The following is an 11,220-nucleotide window of genomic DNA, read 5'->3' as shown; positions in this document are numbered from 1 at the left end:
AGCAGGGTTGGGTGGGAGCCTCTTAGATTGCAGTGCACAACCATCAGGGAGTCCTATAACTGAAGTCACCCATAAGCGAAGTCCAACATTGCTCAAGAATTGGCCTGCCTTAGTATCTCTGCTGCACCCAGTTATTGGCTGGGGAGCACCCTGTGGGAATAGTGGCCTTGGCAAAAACACAGTGATGGATTTTGGAGTGTAGCAACTGGGGCCATCAGTCAATTACCTCCTGGAAGACAGAGATCTGAGGGGTGTATTTTCATGGCCTCCAATACATCTAATTTCTCTTCCTCCTATACTCTTCTTGGCTTAATCCATCCCAGCCTTACTTGACTTCTCTAGTGTTCCCTGAACATATCAAATGTACTCCTAACTCAGAGCTTTTGTAGTGACTGTTTCCAGGACTTCCATTAGCCTAAAGGTTGTCTTTGTGAGAATTAGGAAAAGGTGCCCCTTTCTCAAGGTACACTCTTACATGGCTGCCCTGGGCCTGTTCTCCTTGCATGGCACACTGTTCTCTCAGATACTTGCAGTGTTGGTTCTGTTGTTTCTTTCAGGTCTTTGCAGATATTGTCATTTTAGTTACACTTTCCTTTACCCTATTTTAAAATAGTCCTCTCCATGAAACACACATAATTTCTCTTTCCTGTTTTACTTTTCTCCATGGAACTTATCCCTTCTGATATGCTGTATATTTTCTAATTTATTGTATTGTTCTTTTCACACTAACATAAAGTCTTTCCATGAGGGAGGGTTTTTTTCTTTTCTTTTTTCCTGTTTTGTTTACTGCTTTATCTGCAGAATCCTGAAACATGCCTGGAACATGGTAAGTACTCAAATATGAGGTATCTTCATAAATTTCATGGAAAATATGTATTCTGAAAATACTATGGATAGATTTTAAAAATTCTTACACCCAAATAAACTTGTACTAACTTGTTATAAAGTGTATAAACATAATCTGGTTTGAGTCACTAAGAAGGATAAGATGTTAGTTTGAAAGAACCCCTAATAGAGCAACGTGAATTCTGCTAAAATTGAAGCAAGCACAAAAGTCAAATTTATGTTGAAACTTGGGTGAACAAATGGTAAAATCACTGGCACTTTATAAAAACTTTATGTGGACAATGCCCCAAAGAAATCAGAAGTTTACAAATGGATAACTCATTTTAAGAAGGTGTGAGACAATGTTAAAGACAAAGCCTGCAGTGGCAGACCATCCACATCAATTTGCAAGGAAAAAAATTTATCTTGTTCATGCTCTAAAGAGGACTGATGATTAACAGCAGAAACAATAGCCAATGTGGTAGACATCTCAACTGGTTATAATTTCAACGGAATTTTTAAACAAGTAGCATCAAGATCCTTGAGTATTTCTTCAAAGAATTGTAAGAGGAAATGAAACATGGCTTTACTAGTACAATTCTGAAGACAAAGCACAATCAGAGCAATGGCTACCAAGAGGTAGACGTGGTCCAGTCATAGCAAAAGTGAGCCAGTCAAGAGCAAAGGTCATGGCAAGAGTTCTTTGGGATGCTCCAAGCATTTTGCCATTGGCTTTCTGGAGGGCCAAAGAATGACGATATCTGCTTATTATGAGAAAGTTAGCCAAAGCTTTATTTGAAAAACATTCAGGAAATCCTCACCAGAGTCCTTCTCCACCACGACAATGCTCCTGCTTATTCTTCTCCTCAAAAATGGACAATTTTGTGAGGGTTTCTATGAAAAATTATTAGGCATCCACCTCATGGTGCTGATTTGATCCCTTTTGACTTCTTTTTGTTTCCTAATCTTTAAAAAGCTGTAAAAGGCACTCATTTTTTTTTTTTCAGTTAATAATGTAAAAAAGACTGCATTGACTGGCCAAATTCCCAAGACCCTCAGTCCTCTAGGAATGGACTAAATGGCTGGTATCATTGATTGCAAAGTGTCTTGAACTTGATAAAGTTTATGTTGAGAAATAAAGTTTATAGTTTTTATTTTTACCTTTCAATTCCATTTTCCCACAAAGTTTTTGAAGTCCCCTCATATTTGTTGACTTTCCTTTTAAATACTTCTTGTTGCTTGTCTTCCTTTGTCTCTAGATCTTTTCTTTTCCTCTTAGCTTTCTTTTACCTTAAAATTTTTGGCTAATCCATGACTATGTTTTCTTCATGGCTTCAACTCATTCTCTTAAGTATCTATAGGCTTCCACTGAGCTTTGCTTCTTCTTCCTACAACCTGAATCTCTTCGTAGTTTATGGTTCTAATTAGTAAAACAGTCTGTCCCAAACTTATTTCTATTTTGGGGCACACTTTTTTTTTTTTTTTTTTAACCAGGCCACTATACAGCTGCAGGCCACTGGTTAACTTATAAACCAGCTTGCGCTGGATTCCACACTTAGACTCCTTAGCCATGTTGGAGAATTCAAACCATGGTTACTCAGGGCTATCTGCCCTCTCTCCCCTAGGTGAAGCAGATACCTAATCTCTGTAGGTGTTAAAATTATTGGTTTAGTTTTGTAAGATATGGAAATAGGATCTAAGTTGGATATCAAAGATTTTCAAAATGTGTTCATCTGTATTATCTGTTCCTAACCTACATTTAGTTCATTCATTTTTTTAAAAATGTCCCTTACACCATGTAATGGCTAAGGACCCTGGCTGGAGATCTCAGTTTCTATAATTGATTGCCATCCCTCATCAATTATATTTCTGAAAAGTTTCTTGAATATACATCTGTCTCTGGATTCCCACATATGTTTCCTTAATTAGGTTTCTCCAGACTTAACTTCTCACTTCTATATAGATTCCACACCTTTACTAGAATATCTTTTAAAATACTAATGCAACCAGGTCATTTTTCTCTTCAAAATCCTTCCATGATAAATACTGCAGTTAGACAAAAAATATAAATAAAATGTTAAGATGGCTGAAAAATAAGAAAAAGGTAAATCATATGATTGTACAATTCAAATCCAAAAGCATCTTCAAACAAGGTAATAGAAATAAGTAAATTTAATACAATTGTTAGATGCAAGATAACAAAAATCAGTTATTTTGATTATTAGCAAGAAACAATGGAAAAAATTGTAAAATTAATTAATTCCATAGTAGCATCAAAAATTAAATAGTTAAGAATAGATTTAATGAAAGATGTATATGATCTCTACACTGAGAATTATAAAACACTGCTGAGAGAAAGGAGGCCTAAATAAATGGCAAGATATACCATTCTCAAGAATTGGAAGCCTCAATATTATTAAGATTTAAATTCTCCCCAAACTGATCTATCGAATAGATACACTTCCAAATGAAATCCCAATGTGTGTGTGTGTGCTCTGCATGTGAAAATTGTCAATTTGATTTTAGAATTATACGTAATTGCAAAAGTCTTAGAAAGTACAGGACAATTTTGAAGGAGAAAAACACATTTGGTGGATTTATATCACCGTATTTCAAGATTTACTATCAAGATAGTATATATAGGTGCAATGAAAAAAAAAACCAAACTAATAAAAGACTCAATGGAACAGAATATAAAAATCAAGAAGTAAACCCACACATATATGGCCACTTACGTTCAAGAAAGGTGTGCATCATTGCAATATGGAAATGATGGCCTTTATAGTAAATGATGCTATAACAATTGGATATCCACACAGAATAAATGAATCTTTAGCCCCATCTCTGATCCATATCTCATACCATACACAAAAATTAATTTGAGATGCATTATAGACCTAAATACATGAATGATAAGACAAAATTTATGAAGTAAATTTTATAGGAAAATATGTTCATGACCTTGGCATAGGCAAAAATTTCTTAAGTAAGACATGAAAAGCACCAACCATAAAACAAAAAAATTTTGATAAATCTGACTTCATTTAAATTAAGAACTTATGATAATAAGACACCCGTGGAAGAGTGAAAAGACAAGTCACAGATTAGACGAAAGTATTCACAATGTTTACGTACAACAAAGGACTCCAATTATATTCAGAATAAACAAATAACTCATAATAAGGAAAAGATGAACAACATATTTAAAAAATAAGCAAAGACTTGAGCAGATCCTTCAGAAAATAGGATATCCAAATGGCCAATCAGCATTTGCAAAAGTATTTAATATCATTGCTCATCAGGGAAATACAAATTTAACACACAAGAAATATCACTATACTGTACCAGTCTGACTTAAACTAAAAGGACTACTGCCAATACTAAATGCTAGGACAGACACAGTTCAACTAAAATTCTTATACAATTATAAAATTGCTGTGAGAAATAAGTTTATTACAACCACTTGAGAAAACTGGTTTTGCATTATCTTCTAAAGCTAAAGATAATGACCTAGGAATCCCACTCTTAGATATGTGCATATAAGATATGAGTGTGTATGTCTACATAATGATTTGTACAAAAATATTTATGGCAGTTTTATTTACAATAGCCCCAAACTGGAAATAATCAACATTTTCAGAAAGAGGAAAATGATGCTACGGACTGAATTGTGTCCTCTCAAAATTCATGTTGAAGCCCTAACCCACAATATGATGGTATATGGAGACTTAGCCTTTGGGAGATAATTAGTTTTTTGAAGAGGTCATGAGGATACAGCATTCATGATAGGAAGAGAAACAGACAGGCACTAAGGAAAGGCCAAGTAAGGACACAGTGAGAAGTTGGCCACCTGTAACCCAAGGAAAGAGCTCTCAGCAGACACCAGTCCTGATGGCACCTTATTCTTGGACTTTCCAGCCCCCAGAACTGTGAGAAAATAATGTTCTATATGGTATGTTCTTAAGGGAGTCCAAGCTGACTAAGACAAATGGTAAATACATTGTGATATATTCATACAAGTAAGGTATACACAGCAGTAAAAATGAATGAACCACTGACTCAAACTACATTGATGGATTGCAAAGATACTAGGCTGATGGAAAAAAAGCCAGATAGGAAAGAATGCAGACTGTTGAAAGTCATTTATATAAAGTTTGAGATAGGCAGAACTAATTGATAGTTATCTCTGAGGGTAAGGAGGGCCTCACTTAGAAGGGCCATGAAAGTACCTTATAGAGTATTTCAAATATTCTATGTCTTGACTGGAATGGTGGTTATATATCAAAATTCATTATACTTAAGATCAGAGGGTTCTACGTAAAAATGTTTAGAAAAATCTCCACTGGGTCCCTCTTTTTCTTTGTATGACACATAATGGATGCCCTTTATTATTTCGGTTTAATTTTCTCCACCTCCTGCACCACCCTTTTTTTTTTTTTCAGACAGAATCTTTTTTTTTTTTTTTTTTTGAGACGGAGTCTCGCTCTGTCGCCCAGGCTGGAGTGCAGTGGCCGGATCTCAGCTCACTGCAAGCTCCGCCTCCCGGGTTTACGCCATTCTCCTGCCTCAGCCTCCCGAGTAGCTGGGACTACAGGCGCCCACTACCTCGCCTGGCTAGTTTTTTGTATTTTTTTTAGTAAAGACGGGGTTTCACCGTGTTAGCCAGGATAGTCTCGATCTCCTGACCTCGTGATCCGACCGTCTTGGCCTCCCAATTGAGACAGAATCTTGCTGTATTGCCCAGGCTGGAGTGCAGTTGTGTGATCTCAGTTCACTGTAACCTCCGCCTCGAAGGTTCCATTGTGCTTCACTTGACACATGTGTCTTGGGTTCCAGGTCTGCACTTCTCAAGCTTCACACTTTTTCAACTCCATATCATCACTCATTCTTATGAATTGTCTCATCCTAAAAGTCCCTTACCACTTTTTGCCTGATGAAATCCTACATGTATTTTGGTGTTCAGTTCAATTAGTGAATTCTTTTCTGATACTTCCAAGCAGAAATATTCCTCTGTTAGAACATTGTTCCTGTACAAGACAAGTCATAGGTTAGAAGAAGGTATTCACAGTGATTACATGGAACAAAGGACTCCAATTATATTCAGAATAAATAAATAACTCATAAATTAATTAGGAGAAGATGAACAACATATTTTAAAAAAAGCAAAGACTTGAGCATTTATTATTTCCTTCTGCAATTAGCTGCATGTGAATTTTCCCATTAGAGTGTGAACTCAGACCCCTTGAAGGTAAGAACCATGACTAGTTAATCTTTACATTTTAGGCATATAGCACAGTACTAAAAAATATATTAGTGCCTAGAGTAATTAACAGAACATACTTTCTAGCCCTGTTGCCAGAGAGAGAAATGTAAAGTCATTGCACTAGAAGTGCTGTAGTGTCCATTTTTACTCAAGTGAGATGTCTGATATTTGCATCAGGAATTGAAAAGGAAGAGATTATTAGTGCCAATAGAGCTTTAACTTTTCACCTTCTGTCACCAGAGCAGGAGATGGCTGATCATGCAAAGAACACTTAATTGTCAGAGAGACTGCAGACCCAGCATTCTTGGAGAGTCAGCTGCTGCATTATGCAACCATTCTCAGGATTAACAGACATAGACTATACCTTAGTTGGGCTCTTCGTTTGTTTGTTTGTTTTTTAAGGAAAAAAGACTCAAGCCATGTACCAAGCAATGTAATAGAACAAAAGGGACTTCAAGGCAGTACATGCATTGAAATTGGAGCAGTAAATCCATCAGAAACCCAAAATAACTCTTGGGACTGGGCACTTTATCTGTTTTCTTTACCAACTATTTTATCCTTTTCCGATTCTACTTGAACTTGACCCTTCCTTGAATTTGGCCTTTCATGTTTTCTCTGTTCACTTCTATCATACCCTTTCAATTTTATATTCACCATTAACTGCCTCACTTGATCTATATTACTTAATTCAAGTTCCCAAGGGTGATCCTGATTAACCCAATTCATTTTCCTAAGTTATGACCTAGGTCACTAGGCCTTCTCAGCAGGCACCAAATTAAATAATTTCTCCATATATCATCATATATTGATATTTGCTTCATGTATTCACTAAATAGCAATTATTAGAGACTCTATGGCCAAAACTAGTAATCATACATTTCCTACTTTGAAAAATTGTAATAAGGTTTATTTTGTTTTGTGATTACATCCATATTAGTAGATGTAAAATGAATATTTATTAAATTAGCAACAACTACTTGTGTCTAGAAAATATTCTCCAGTCACTTTCGGAGATGTTACATATATTTAAATCACAGCAGAAACTCAAAAATTGTTGTTGGTTGAGTTGGAAATTTAAATATGCTTTGCTCATCCTCAGCAAAATAGATTATTATACTCTTGTGATGATTGCAAATAATTTAAGAAATATCTCAGGGACAGTACACACATTAAATTTTCTCTTTTTCTGTCTCTGCAAATATTAAATGCATAGAAAATAAAGCTAAGGATGAGACCCATTTCTATACACTTGAGCTTGTGTTTGTGATAGAAAAACTGAGCGTCAGATTCAAAGAGTTATTTATATTTCTAGTGTCATGCTTGTTTCTCTAGTAGTTGTGATTTAGGTACCTAAAAAAATACAAGTCTGTCATGTAATTTTGTCATTTAGTCAAAATCTGATAAAATTATTAAATTTAAATACAACTTTACAAGTTGCCTGAAGCATGATTTGTTCTATTTGCATTTTCCTTGAATGGGGCCTTGTCAAGCACTTGGTTGGATTCAGCATCGCTGAAAGTGAGCCCTTAATTCTGACTGCCCTTACAAATGGAGGAGAGCAGCCAGTTTCAACACATGACTCGGAGTTCATTTGGGGTTTTGTCGGCAGAGTGCAAAAAATATATATATGTTGTTATCGGTTAAGTGTGTAAATTGGCATTTCTGTAGATGTTATATGGCTATATAAATTACATCTGGATATTAAATTATTGGCACAGGCATTTGCTATTTTGAAGAAACTAATTAAGTCTAAATGACTAATTCCCAGTTGCAGAGTCATGAACACAAAATATGATTCATGGAAGTAGGCAGCACTTCACATCCAAGACATGGTAATGCTTTATTTGTGTGCATTTAAGGAAGACAGTGGCAGGAGTTCATTTGCTGCACCTGTTACCAAAAGTTGTGAAGGCAAGGAAGAGCCTGGAATTGTCTGCACATCATGCCCATTGGCACTTCAGGAATGATCGCTGATGCCAGCCCCACTCTGGCAACCCTGCTTCTGACAGCCTCGTCATGACTCACACACAATGAGCACAGAGCATGAAGACACTGAGATGAGGGCCTGAAAACCTCCACAGAAATCAGGGGTAAACAAAGGGGGCTGTTGAGGTGGGAGTAGAGAAATTATTTTCCTTTCTGTTTTATAACAAGTGATAGGCTTGCATTTGCTGATTTAAGAATATTTACAAAGCATATACATTATACTTGTTAGTTTTGCTTCTGGATTTGAATCAGGAGCTATCTTCATCACACATAATTTTTTTAAAGCACTGACTTTTTCTAAAAAATGTGACGCTTAGGGCTTGTGTAAAGGATGCTTAGAATTTGTATAAAACACTTGGTTCCTACTGTTTTGTAACTCTCCATCTGCTCTTCTCAGTAAGAAAAAAAAAAAACACAGGGCAGACAAGCATTGCTTACTGAAACTGCTATGGATGTAGTCATACTTTATTTTATTTCACTGCTCAACATTCATTTTTCTTTTTAAAACAGCATCATTACTGCTGTAATCAGAGGTCTGATGTTTTCTAGTCAAGGACAAATTAGACCAATCAGTTGCCCTGCTTTTGAATGTGAATCTTGAGTAGAAGAGTAGGCAGTATCTTAATGGTTAGCTTTCCACCCTCCTGCTAGTGGAGTCCTCAGCAGCCTTTGCCATCTGGGAGACAACTGCGGGAGCTCCTGCCTCTGAGCTTTGGGAGCTGACTTGCTTTCTATGTGTATTCTGAAGCCTTGTTCTTCATCCTTTGATACATTTTGAACCCTTCTTTACTCCCTGATTTCCTTCTAATGAATTTTATGTCTAGTTTTCAAATACAGAGATATTACTGATATATTACTTATAATTTTATTTTAAAATTTTCACTCAGAATGCAAATGATCATGATGCAAGTGACATTATGAAATAAAAAGCAAATTCCTCATAAGTATTATGCATTTATTGTTAATAACAAAATATTTAAAATTATCTCACAATTGTTGAAACCAATATGTCAGAAAACCATGGTTGAAAAATGCTGATATCTGGCCTTAGCACCTAATGGCAACCTGTTTCCAATTTTTATGTAGAGATGGTCTCTGAGATCTAGAGACCATCTACAGAGATGGTTTCAAACTTTAGGATCTGGGAATTTAAGACAACATAATTATACCATTTGTAGGAACCTACTGGAGTGGGAAAAATTCTACCTGGGGGAGGCTTTGGCTAAGCAGAAATGAAAATGGGAGGAAGGAGACTAGGGTGTATGTGGGAAAGACTGAAAGAAGAACTTCAAGAATGAGGTTGGAATAGGTTGAAAGGGAATACGTAGCTTTATCATACTGACACTTCTTTGGTGTGTAACTAATGTTCCTGGGTTTTCCAGGTGGTAAGACACTAGGTAGGTCATTCACTCACTATGTAGACTACTTTTATTTATTTATTTATTTTTGAAGTCCTTGTCCTTTATTGGGCAAGGAGTGAAGGAAGCAGACAGACCGGTTGGACATAGTAGATGGGTGTGTGAGGACAAATGCTACCCAAAAGCCAGCCAACCCACACTCCCCTGAAATGGATGCTAATGCCCTTCAAACTCTGGGCAATGGTTTCACACAGCCTCTTCCAAGGATAAAAGAAGGGGTTCTTGTAAAGCTTCTTGTTACCCTCACAAATCAAGTTCTGAGTTCTGGTTTTTCTAGGACACTAACTCTAGTCACAAAGATCTCTGGAGTAATCAGGCATGGTGGAGTGGCAAGGTGAGTGTTTCAAAAGGATAAGTAGAACAGGAGTCTTGCCCAAACCCTGTTACAACGTCAGTGCCTGTATATGGCTTCTCAGCCCAACCAGAAATTGACAGAGAGGCATGTATGTGGTGAAAAGATATACGTATATTTAGGATTAATCAGCTGGACTCAGTTTAGATTATTCCAATTTTGTTGGCAACATCCAAAGCATTGTAATCAGGAGCCAGTTGAACATATGCCTTCTTCTTTTCATCAGGCCGAATCAGGTGTTGACCTCGGCCCCTCAATGTCATAGAGCTTCTTCACAGCCTATTTAATCTGGTGCTTGTTGGCTTTAGCATCCACAGTGAACACAAGTGTGTTGTTGTCGTCTATCTTCTCCACGGCAGATTCAGTGGTCAGCAGAAACTTGATGATAGCATAGTGGTCAAGCTTGTTTCTCCTGGGAGTGCTCTTCCGAGGATATTTGGACTGCCTCCGGAGTCGCGGTGTCTTGGGCCGCCAGAAGGTGGGTGATGTGCAGATCTTTTTCTGTGTGTGTGTAGCTGTAGATACCTTTCAACACTGCCTTCTTGGCCTTTAAAACCTTCTCTTTGGCTTCTGCTCTGGAGGGGCAGGAGCTTCCTTCTTCGCTTTTGGCACCATCTTGTCTCATGGTTACTTTCATAATGATAGTCACTATATAAGAGGATTGCCTCACCGAAGAGTCTGTTGAGATAGCATTCATTTTGTAGACGAATGGCCACACTGTTGTAATCATAGCTAACTGAACCCACTTGTGAGTCACTAACACTGGGGCAGCCAATCTACAGTCTGACCAGTGGCCTGTAATGATGGCCTGCTATGCAAAGCTCTTTTTTTTATGTCCTGAAATTACTTGATGCTATCTAAAAACCTAAATCTTTTATTATTATTATTATTACTACTATTATTATTACACTTTAAGTTCTAGGGTACATGTGCATAACATGCATGTTTGTTACATATGTATACCTGTGCCATGTTGGTGTGCTGCACCCATCAACTCGTCAGCACCCATCAACTCGTCATTTACATCAGGTATAACTCCCAGTGCAATCCCTCCCCCCTCCCCCCTCCCCATGATAGACCCTGGTGTGTGATGTTCCCCTTCCCGAGTCCAAGTGATCTCATTGTTCAGTTCCCAGCTATGAGTGAGAACATGCGGTGTTTGGTTTTCTGTTCTTGCGATAGTTTGCTGAGAATGATGGTTTCCAGCTGCATCCATGTCCCTACAAAGGACACAAACTTATCCTTTTTTATGGCTGCATAGTATTCTATGGTGTATATGTGCCACATTTTCTTAATCCAGTCTGTCACTGATGGACATCTGGGTTGATTCCAAGTCTTTGCTATTGTGAATAGTGCCGCAAACACCAAAAGCAATG

General features: G+C 37.2%; 1 pseudogene; it reads right to left on the bottom strand.

Moving 5' to 3' along the window:
- Positions 1-9,987: 9,987 nt before the first annotated feature.
- Positions 9,988-10,459, bottom strand: LOC126952891 (60S ribosomal protein L23a-like; annotated as a pseudogene).
- Positions 10,460-11,220: the final 761 nt, after the last annotated feature.

The sequence above is a fragment of the Macaca thibetana genome, chromosome 4, assembly GCF_024542745.1.
Source record: "Macaca thibetana thibetana isolate TM-01 chromosome 4, ASM2454274v1, whole genome shotgun sequence".
NCBI lineage: Eukaryota > Metazoa > Chordata > Mammalia > Primates > Cercopithecidae > Macaca > Macaca thibetana.
This window is presented reverse-complemented; position numbering and strand designations above follow the sequence as displayed.